General features: G+C 43.0%; 1 long non-coding RNA gene across 1 annotated transcript; it reads left to right on the top strand.

The window, feature by feature from the left end:
• On the top strand, nt 1–8,998 carry LOC143855064 (uncharacterized). The gene is made up of 3 exons (XR_013237679.1): nt 1–975; nt 7,767–7,860; nt 8,838–8,998. It is a non-coding gene; the product is annotated as an uncharacterized LOC143855064 (long non-coding RNA).
• Nucleotides 8,999–10,013: the final 1,015 nt, after the last annotated feature.

The following is a 10,013-nucleotide window of genomic DNA, read 5'->3' as shown; positions in this document are numbered from 1 at the left end:
GAAAATGGTATCCCATTTCTCTCGTTGCCAGCGGCACCGCAGCGGGTTTGTTTTATTGCATTCCAATTCTAGGATTTCATCTAAGGTCTTGCATTATATTAGGTTGCATTGTGTTTAGGGGGTCCTTTGTCGATTAAAGCTACGCAAAATGGTTCTGTCATTTTGACTTTGGTATTCGATGACTACGTCGTCTCTACCAAAGAGGGGCATCTGTAGACACCCACATTTTGCTTTACTTTAACCAACAATAACCTAATATATTGATCCATCCTCAAATTTTTTGAAAAAAACAAAATGATAAAGAGATGTACCTGGTGAGATGATTAGATCCGAAAAATTGAAAAATACCCTGATTAGTGAATTTAGTGTGTTAAATCCATGTGAGAACCCCCTCTATCATTGATTTATATGTTTTAGGTCATTAATATCTTGATCTGACTTTACGGATCATCAATCGGGACAAAATAAGCTAGGGTCACTTCATAGCCCGGACCCTGATTCCATTCCGAGACCCGATTTCCGTAAATCGTTAGATCAATGACAGATCTTGACCTGGGTCTCACCATCCAAAACCACCTAACCTCTCCTCTCATCCTAACCATCCAAACCTCACCTAACCTCACCTAACCTCTCCTCTCATCCTAACCACCCAAACCTCACCTAACCTCACCTAACCTCACCTAACCTTACCTAACCTCACCTAACCTTACCTAACCTCACCTAACCTCACCTAACCTCCTATCCCATTCTCCTATAAATACCCTCTCATCCCACCATCCAAGAAAAAGAAGAAAAAGAATCCCTCTCTTAGAAAATTCATCCCTCTCCCTCATCTCTTCAAGGGTTCGGCCATCCTTGCCGGATCGGGTGATACGTTGGGTGATATATATCAAAAGCAGTCATTATCAAGCAAGGAATCATCTTCAAGGAATTAAGATCAAAGAAAAATCAAACACAAAGTGGGTTTTCAAAGAGGTAGGCATTTATTTCAATTCTATGTAGGGTCTGTTTTCATGCATATCTTTTACTTTAAAAGAAAAACCATGTTAGGAAGCATCTAGGATCAATCTTTACTCATTCTTCTTGATGGTAGACTTTGAAGTTATACATGTTTCCCTCTTCTCTTAACCCATCTTATCTTCATTTTTATTTTTCCCTAATGGTTCACACCCTGGTTCCCCCTGGTTAGCCTCTGGTTAGACCCTGGTTGCACCCAGGTTCGTTGCTGGTTGCACCCAGGTTCGATACTGGTTCGCACCCTGGTTCCCTGCTGGTTCGCACTCTGGTTAGACCCTGGTTGCACCCAGGTTCGTTGCTGTTTGCACCCAGGTTCGATACTGGTTCACACCCTGGTTCCCTGCTGGTTCGCACTCTGGTTAGACCCTGGTTGCACCCAGGTTCGCTGCTGGTTGCACCCAGGTTCCCTGCTGGTTGCACCATGGTTCCCCTGCGGGTTGCACCCTGGTTCCCTGCTGGTTCGCACCCTGGTGCACCCTGGTGCACCCTGGTCCGCACCCTGGTTTGTACCCTGCTGGTTGCACCCTGGTTCCCCTGCTGGTTCGCACCCTGGTTCCCTGCTGGTTCGCACTCTGGTTAGACCCTGGTTGCACCCAGGTTCGCTGCTGGTTGCACCCAGGTTCCCTGCTGGTTGCACCCTGGTTCCCCTGCTGGTTCGCACCCTGGTTCCCTGCTGGTTCGCACCCTGGTGCACCCTGGTCCGCACCCTGGTTTGTACCCTGCTTCCTCCTAGTTAGACCATGGCTAGTCTCGGGTTTGCTCCTAACTTAGACCCGACTCACTTGACCCTAACCATTAACCCAATCCAACCTAACCATTAACCACACCTAAACCCATACCCATAAGCCTTAAACCCTATAACCATAGCCACACATCATACACCACATGCCTTTCATTCATCCACCCAACAGTACCCTCATACACCCCTACAATAGACCCGGCCAACCCAGTTAACCCGGCCATCGGGCCCATTCGGCCCAATTAATTCATTCCCCTTAAGAGCCGCTTTGCCCTATTGGTTCCTAAGATACTCCAACCACCCAAACCTCAAGCCGCACCCCAATCCACGCTCAACCAGTTCCAATCCAGTCTAAGCCAAGTCAACCCGCACTTGACCTTGACCATTAACCCAATCCAATCCAACTCAACCATTAACCCCACCTAACCTGACCCTAGCACAACTCAACCGAGTCACATCAACCCAAGCCATACCTTTGTCCACTCACTGAGGCACACCATTTATCCATAAATCTGGTTACATTAAATCTAACCCAGCCAGGCCACCTGCAGCTTAAGTCAAATCGCCCCAATACAATCCATCCAAGTGGGATCCCAACCCAGCTCAACTGAGTCAACTCTAGCCAACCTCCCTAGTCGAGTTGACCCAACTCTCTAGTCGAGTATGCTCAACCTCTTTAACCGATTGGACTCTCCCCTTAGTTGACTCAATCCAATTCCTTAATCAACCCATCCCAATGCAACCGAGTCGCATTCGACCAAGTTGCGGCCTTCCATGTCACAACCGAGTCATTCCCCTATTCTACTAATGCCCTTTTACACCTAATAGAACTTCCTCCCTTTTGCCTAACCAAGTCATATCCCAACACAATCTGAGTCGCATGTCTGAATCCATTTGACCGAATCTCATAAGCCCGCCCATTTTGAATTCCCAAAATTCAAACCCTTGATGATTCCTATATGCTCAATTCTTTGATGCAAATTCCCAATTCCAAAATCCCATTGCTAAATCAATGTTTCTGAATCTCAAGTCCAATGCTCAAATACAAACCCGATTCCTGATCCAAATACCAATCCTGTTTTCCAAAATCCAAGCAACCTCCCCAGCGGAACTACGTGTGGCTTGATCCCCATCGTGGGGTACGTAGGCGATTTGGCACTCCCAAGTTCAGTCGCACCTTTCTCTATCTTTCTCATTCCCTCACACTATTTCATCATCTCTTCCATTTTTTTTTTTTTTCACTAACCTCGAGAATTTAAATCGATTTGTCTTGTGTCTTTCGGAACCGTTGGATCACGGTTTCCGTCGTAAGGACCCTTAGAGCCCAATTTAGGAACACCGGTGTCGTGTCGTGTCCTAAGTTTTAGAGAGTCCTAGAGTTAGGAGTCCAGTCTCATCACGGACGCTTGCTATGTATAGCAACCGTGCCATAGGTCTAGTTACACTAGTCACCCAATCTTTCCCTAGGACAAGCCTAGTAAACTAGGATGTAAGGCAAACCTGCATTAGTCTAAGGGACCATTTGCATTTAGATGAGAATCATATAGCATCTTAGATGAAATCCTAAGATAATAAAATCCTCAACTTGAATTAAATAACTTCTCCTAAAACTGTTGAAACAGTCAATCCCGTCTAGGTCGGTGTCTTAGTTGAGTTAGGCATATGTAACTTAGCTTAGGTGCACCGAACTACGTCGACTCTGATCCCAGTGAGGCTTGGGTACGTAGGCAGCTTGGATGTCTGATGGCATTCCACCCGCGAGTCGGCACCACAACAAATTGTGGTGTTTTGTATATTAATTTTCTTGTAAATACTTAATCAAATCACTTAGGACTTTCCATGAAATTAGAATTCTAGGAGAACTTTCACTTAGATTGAATCCAGACAAATTAATAAATCAAGATACACATTTAGGATTCTCATTGAAATTAGATCATAGGATGCATGTCACTTAGTTCGCACATTAACATAGAGTTGAATGAGCCATTTAAAATAAATTTAAAAGAGTTAGCTTTTGGAATCGAAGACCGATTATCGGGCAAGAATGGTGCATGTGGCGGATAACTCCCCATACCTTCCATTCTCGTAACCAGGTAGCGAGTCTAGATTTCTGGTTAATTTCGGGTCCTAGATCCCACATCTAGGTGGCGACTCTGTCAGTCTCTTTCGTGTGGAATTCGGATTGCCTTAGTGATCCCAAGTTCACATAAAAGACGAATTACAATCAACAATTAAAAACACACGCCAATCGCGTGGATACGAGAGACCAAGAGAGAGCGCGTGGCGGCTCGCGCCCCACACTCCCTCACGGGCTAGGTACCACAGGTATGTTTAGTGAGGCTTTTCATTCTCCCGTGAAAATCAGGCGGAAATGGATTGATGAGAATCTACGGAAGTGACTATGAGTCGACCCATGGAATCCCTTTGTTTACTCATGTAAAAAGTAGAAACGAAAGAACCAGGATTGTCGGGCCGTGTTTGTTGAGTGAACATTTCAGCGTTAGTTGCTTTTGTCATTCTCCACACCTAAAAATTCGGGAGAAACCATTTTAACAATGGTTGTTGAATATGCCCCAAATAGCCACAAGCCACATTTGTTGATAAGATTAAGTTGACACAAACCAAATTTGAGGAAATATAATGGAAGTTTGCAGCTATAACAAGGCTGGGGTTGGGTGGTTTTGGGTAGTTGGTTGTGTTTGATTTTGATTTTCAACATCATGATTTTTGGGTCAAAAATAGTCATTTCAAAAATGTTTTCTTAAAGTGTTTTGTAAAAGAAAAACTTTTCTATTGAAAAAGTTGCTTTTTGTAGAGAGTATAGAAGTGTGGTGGGAAAAATAGTCCAACATCGAATGTGAAAAGGGAGAGAGATGTGTATGGGTTGTAGCCATTGAGTGGGCCCGCAAGATGGTGCAACGCACCATTTGCATTTGTGGCGTGGGCGGTGGGCCGTAGTGTTGCTTTTTTAGGACCGCGACGCATCGTCGCAAGGAGCAATTGGAGCCTTTAATTATTCTAGATTTGATCTGAGCCGTTGGATCAAGGTTCGTTTGATCCGATGGTGATCCTGAGCCGGTGCGATTCAAACCATATGATGAGCAATTGGAGCCTTTTATTTTTTCAAATTTGATCTGAGCCGTTGGATCAAGGTTAGTTCGATCTGATGGTGATCCCGAGCGGGTGTGATCCGGACCATATGATCACGCTCGGATGGGTCCAACGACTAGTACTAGATCGGGTTAAATGTGGTGCATTGGATCGTGCCAAACGGGTAGTATCCGATCTGGTATGATCTGGATCGTTGGGTTGTGTCCATTCAAGCCCAATGTTCCAAAGCCACTCTGGATCAATATGGGTTGTGGGTTGATGATCGGTCGCAGTCTAGCGACTATTGGAGAGGCGTGAGGTTTTAGTCAAACCAATAGCCACTTCAGGATTGATCTAAACCGTAGAATCGCGGAAGGGAACCCTGTAGGGTGTATTTCAAACAGAAGAGTCACCAGAGACTCAATAAATACAGCTGAAAACACCTATTACAAAGAGAATTCGAAAATTCTTTTTGGCTAACCCAAATTTGGTGATTCCAGTAACATTTACAATCCCTTACACTCTAAATTCCCCACAACATTGTTTTCTTCTTTCGTTTTTCAAATTCTCTTCAAGTGTATTGATGTTCTGCAAAAACAGACACTTGCGTCTCACATACTCAAAAAATCTAAGGGTGATTCAGGTTTGGTGTCGTTTAGTGCAGAACGTCATCAAACAATTGGTTGAGAGCCTTCATTGTATCTTAGAGGCGAGTTTGTGGCCCCCTTTGCACACTACTGGTGGGGGCGATATTGTCTTAAGGAAAGCGTTTACGTGCCTTGAACCATCTTCTATCTTCATTTGCAGTTTTGTTCTACATCCACTATCTCTTTTATCCAATAGGTTGATGGTGTAGGTTATGGCTGTTAGGATGTGTTTTGAGGGTTGAAGAGGTGGCCGATTGAAACAGAGAGGTGGGTTGAAAATTGGTGGAAAGTAAAGTGGTGATCCGTGTTGGTTTTGTAACACCCAGCCCCAATGCTTGAACATGTTTTAACTACTTGAAATGGGTGTTAATATCAAATGGAACTTATAGCCTTTTTTTATTTTATTCTATTTCTCTAATGGGTGTCATTACCAAAAATAAGCTCCGGATTAATTGCTTAGAAATGAGTGTCGTTACCAAAATTGAGTAAAAATAATTGCATGGAAATGGGTGTCTTTTTCAAATTGAGTCATGATGTTTTAACATTAGACTCCTAACATTTTACAGGGTGCTATTATCATAACTGAGTAATGCCCTTTTGATCACCTTTCTAAACAAGGGTGCTTACTTTATTAGGCACAGTTGGATTGACCGAATATAACACCTTCCCTTTGTTTGATTTGGCTTTGAATGGAATCAAAGTAGTGAGTAGGATATATCTGGAAGTTCTATCATATTTAGGATTTAGCCTTGGTAGGTTTCCTCCTCTGGATTTTCATCTAATAGGGAGTAGGGTGGCATCTATATAGGAAATGCATTCCCATGGAAAATTGGGACGGTCAATAATTCCTTATTTTGGATATTACTTGCATAGCAAATAAGGCATCTGGACCACCCAAATTGGACTGATTCCAATAGGAACCGAATGGGCTTTTGGGCAAATAGAAAGGAGAAGATTCTACTTTAGTTGGAGAGCTAGCATTGATTCCATTTTTGGATAGGAATCGTTGACTACTAACTGCTAGGATCGGACATAATTGATAAAGTGATCTTTAGATGGTAATAGCTATTTGGGTTTTTAGTAGGTCCCTTTTCTTATCTCAATTAGAATGCAAGAGTATTTTATAGCTTTAGCAGTTTCCCTTTTTACTTCCATCTAGAATAGTAAGCTACTATGATATTTCTTCTTTTATTTAGTGCAAGGATGGTACGTTAGTACACTCACCTTATTGAACAGCACCTTGCACGAAATGGCAGCTTGTATTCCTCTTAAATGCATGGTATTTCTCCCTCATAAATAAAGGAATGAGAGTCAATTGTGGCTACTATTGATGTTGGAATGTCTTTGATTTTCAACTTTTTTCTCCACTCTCTTCCTCTTGTTGCATGAGATCTTGGTTGCTTCATGAGATCCTAAGAAGAAGAAACATAGATTGTGATTGGGGGCCTTTGGGACACTTGCAATACACCTACTAGATCAGTTCCTACTGCACTTTATAAGTCTGTAATCAGCCCTAGAAACCTCTGCAAACTGCTATTGCTGCCCGGGAAATAAATTCCTTTCCACCACCTTATTTTCCATTGTCTTTAATGACCAACCATCTTACAACCATCTTACAACAATGCAGAATTTCAGAACTCATACCACTTGCAAAACAGCCACTTTTAGTCAAATTTCAGCAAGAATATTGTTGAATAGTCGTCAGCAATTAGAGTCTTCCCTTTCACAATTGCATCGTCTCTTCGAGCTTCAATCAGGCAAAGTATCAGCGACATCCATTATCTTTTCTCACGCTGCAATCCAGATTAGTACGCTGCCACAAAAGTGCAAATCCTAGCTTGTTTATTGTGTTTTTTCACCTTGATGGCAACCACGCAACCCCACTATATTTTCTTAGTTTTATCAACCAATCTCATTACCCTTGATGTCCTTCAATACTAGCTGATTGGATGCTCATTTCTTGATCAGCCAACGCCACATTCTCAGTTGACAGCAACCCTTATTTTATTTCTTTTCATCTCCAAGCCTACTGCTAGTCGTTTGGTTGATATCCATTGAGGCTGCCATTAGCATTAGTAAACTACTTCTTGGGAGTTGTCTCCATCACCTCCTGCCCTTTATTTCTGAAGCCCATTAGCGGTCATGTGCCTTGCTTTCATGGCCACAAATTCGGCAAGTAAAACTATTACAAACGGTTCTTATAGCTAGTGTTCTAGTGTGTATTTCTCACCACAAGCAGTCATATGTAACTCTAAGTCATTCTTTCATTTCAGCGATTTACTTTACAACACATCTCTCTACGCTCTAGGAAGATCTTCTTCGTGGGTCTTGACCTTGCAAAGGAAATTCTTGGAGTAGCGCTTAAAGGTAGGTGATCCTACCCTATGTCAGTGTACTATGTAAATTTTCATATATTTAGATTTATTGCAAGCTTTTATTACAGTTCATTATATGGAACTTATTTTGTAAAGGTTTCTCACTGGTCACTTTTAGCATGTCACACTAAATGGTTGAATTGTCATTTTCCATGAAATGCTTTAGTCTTAACATGCTTTCTTATTTATACAAAAAAAAAGAAGAAAGAAGAGCTTTGTCACTAAGTGTTTTGGAAACTCAAATTCAAACACTATTAAAGAGCATTCTATTTATGACATGGTTTCAATGAATTTGAACGGGAGAGCCCTCTATGGTTTGAAACGTCTATAAAATTTATGGAACGGTATTGCAAACATTAAATTGCTTCTCTCTATATTTGTATATAGTCTTGGTATGGAATGGGTTCCGCCAGTAAGGTTGATCTCTGGTGGGGATCTAGTATCCAACATGTCAGTGGGTGAGTACACAGGACATGATCACGTAGACCGGTCGAGTTTTATCTGCCTGTAAGGTTGATCTCGGGCAGCTAGTAGGGAGTCCTCTGGCTATTGATATTATTACATTGCGCGCTTTAGGACCTGTGAGTCCTGCGAACGAGTGTTCGCCTTGGGTACGCTACTTGCCAATAAGGTTGGAAATTGGCCACAAAGAAGACTGTTAAGTATTTGATTTCTAAGTGGAAAAATGCAAAATCAAGTGTTTGGAAATATATATTCCTTGTCATTGATTTCAAAGCGAAAAACTGCATAACCGAGTGGTTGGAACCGCTTTTGTAAAAACATGTATTTTTTCTTATGTAGCTAATGTAGAAATGATTTTCCTGCTTCTTATCAATTTCTACATAGACTAAAGTTTTATGGCATGTTACTTCTTTTCCGCACCAACATGTTTTCATTTTCCTATTAGCTGGCTTGGATTTGGAAAACCGGCTAGGCTGTTAGCTCATTATGTGGTTTAACAATTTTCAGATACCGAGGAGTGGCAGTAGACTTGCTGAGTTTAGGCACTTGGATTGGAGCCTAGGAGATTTCCTTCTTTATTTCATTATTCCAGTTTATAAACTTTTGTTATTTTATTAAGGTGCATGATTGTTGTTGAATAATTATTGTTGGATTTAAGCTTATGGACCTATATATGTATTTCATTTGAGCTTTAATTGAGACTAAATTTTCCGCATTTTTTTAGTCACTCTGAATGTTGAGAAATTTGGTGTAAAGGAGCCTTGCATGCTTGTAGGGGCGACCCTATGGGCGTGCGGTGGCTGTCACGTGTGCCTTACCTCGAATTTCGGGTTTGGGGTGTGACAGTTAAACTGGTATCAAAGCGGGACCTCCCATCCAGTACGGTGTGCCAGCGAGGACGCTGGGCCCTAAGGGGGGTGGATTGTGAGATCCCACATCGGAAAGGGAGGAAAAGTTACTGGGCTATATATGTGGATTTCCACTCTCCCTATGTAGACGCGTTTTCAGCATCTCCAAGGGGCGGGCCCTGCGGAGTGGGTCAGGCACGGTTAGTGCTGTTGGAAAACAAAACCGGGGAGGGCAGATGACCTAGAACCGGACAATATCTACACAGTGTGGTCGGGGGGTGACATAATGGTATCAGAGCGGGACCCCCCATCCAGTATGGTGTGCTAGCGAGGATGTTGGGCCCTAAAGGGGGGGGTGGATTGTGAGATCCCACATCGGAAAGGGAGGAAAAGTTACTGGGCTATATATGTGGATTTTTCCTCTCCCTATGTAGACGTGTTTTCAGCATCTCCAAGGGGCGGGCCCACGGAGTGGGTCGGGCACGGTTAGTGCTGCTAGAAACAAAACCGGGGAGGATAGATGACCCAGAACCGGACAATATCTATAGAGTGGGGTCGGGGCGTGACATAAAGTGGTATCAAAGCGGAACCTCCCGTCCAGTATGGTGTGCCAACGAGGACGCTAGGCCCTAAGGGGGGTGGATTGTGAGATCCCACATCGGAAAGGGAGGAAAAGTTACTAAGCTATATATGTGGATTTCCCCTCTCCCTATGTAGACGCGTTTTCAGCATCTCCAAGAGGCGGGCCCCGCGGAGTGGGTCGGGCACAGTTAGTGCTGCTGGAAAACAAAACCGGTGAAGGCAGATGACCTAGAACCAAACAATATCTACACAA

Source organism: Tasmannia lanceolata, unplaced genomic scaffold (genome assembly GCF_043159265.1).
Source record: "Tasmannia lanceolata isolate RefF3 unplaced genomic scaffold, GAP_Taslan_0.1 ptg000003l, whole genome shotgun sequence".
NCBI lineage: Eukaryota > Viridiplantae > Streptophyta > Magnoliopsida > Canellales > Winteraceae > Tasmannia > Tasmannia lanceolata.
Note: the sequence above shows the minus strand (reverse complement) of the source record. Positions and strands in the feature narration are given on the sequence as shown.